At 37.1% G+C, this 1,535-nt stretch overlaps 1 non-coding gene across 1 annotated transcript; it reads right to left on the bottom strand.

Moving 5' to 3' along the window:
* Nucleotides 1-264: 264 nt before the first annotated feature.
* On the bottom strand, nucleotides 265-326 carry LOC114675025 (U7 small nuclear RNA). The gene has a single exon (XR_003726111.2). It is a non-coding gene; the product is annotated as a U7 small nuclear RNA (small nuclear RNA).
* Between the last annotated feature and the right edge of the window lie 1,209 nt (nucleotides 327-1,535).

The following is a 1,535-nucleotide window of genomic DNA, read 5'->3' as shown; positions in this document are numbered from 1 at the left end:
AGAGGATTGCTTGAGTCAGGGAGTCAGAGGCCACAGTGAGCCATGTTCACACCACTGCACTCCAGCCTGGGTAACAGAGTAAGACTCTGCCTCTAAAAAATAAAAATAAATAAAAAAAAGAATAACAGAGGGGGAGGAAAGATGAGAACCTATAAAATATAGACTACTCCCTGACAAATGTCTGGAGAAAATTTTTAAACGTGTGTTGTGAAAAATAGGACATTAGTTAATAATAATTACATAATAATATAATTTTTTTGCATGTGGAGTTTTCCAGTGAAAACCAGAAAATCTAGTATATAAATTCTAAAAGAGTGGTAACATTATTATAATATATTAATAACAAATATTTTATAGTTCATAAAGTGATTTCAGACTAACTTCACTGCCTTTATTCAGTGACTGCTATGTTGATCAAAAACGGTACAGACACCATGTAAATAGATTTCTGCAAAGCATGTGGTGTTTCTCATAATATTCATTGGAGAAGATGGTGAAAGTAAACCTAAGTGGATTATAAATTTCCTGAACAATTGAAACACTCAGGAGATTCAAACACTTATATATTTAACAACTGCTCACATAGAGTTTCCTACACGCCAGACACTGTTTCAGAAATATTAGAGGCTTCAGAAATATTAAATTACTTAATTCTCACAATAGTCATAGGAGACAGGAGATGACAAAACCCTATTATAACTTCCTCTCTACAGAGGGCAGGTTAGGTAACTTGATCAAGGTCAGAGGACTAGTGAAGGGCACAGCTGGGATTAAAGCCCAGGCAGCCTGTCTCCGGAGAGGGTGCCCCTAAGCACCACACTATCATGCACATCTTCACGGCATATGGGCCATGATTATGCACTTAATACATTTTACAAAGCAAATTTTATATCTTAAATTTAGGACCAGAAAATACAACATGTTATATAAATATAGAATGAGAGAGACAGATTTACATTTTAAAAAGTTTGGATTTATTTCAGGTCCAAAATAATAACAATGTAGTAGCTACAAAAACTAATTAATAAATTTCCAGACTTCATTAACAGGGAAGAAGTAAGGGAGAGGAATGGAAGAAAAAAGAACCAGGTTTATTGATTGCCTATGGTGTATCAGATCATTTATACATAATATTTGTTTTTCGTTAAAATTCTTGGAAGTAGGTAATTGTGCTAGACTAAATGCATTATCGGCTTCACTGGCCTCCCTCTATTCACATCCATTACAACGTGATTTTTTAACTACTCCACCCCCATCAAGAGATGAAATCTTCACCTTTTGAATCTAGGCTAGATTTGCTTTGGCCAAAAAACTGCAACCAAAGTAATGTTGTGCCACTTCTGAGCCTGAGTCTCACAAAGCTGCCTACGCTTCCACCCTCCCTTTCCTGGAACCCTGCTAATCTCCATAGAAACAAGCCCAGAGTAGCCTGTGAGGAGATGAGAAACCACTTACGTCACGACAGCTGAAGTCATCCTCAACCAGACCAGCCCCCACCAACCTACTGACTTTAGATACGTAAGTCCAGGTTGGGC

Source organism: Macaca mulatta, chromosome 1 (genome assembly GCF_049350105.2).
Source record: "Macaca mulatta isolate MMU2019108-1 chromosome 1, T2T-MMU8v2.0, whole genome shotgun sequence".
Classification (NCBI taxonomy): Eukaryota; Metazoa; Chordata; class Mammalia; order Primates; family Cercopithecidae; genus Macaca; species Macaca mulatta.
Note: the sequence above shows the minus strand (reverse complement) of the source record. Positions and strands in the feature narration are given on the sequence as shown.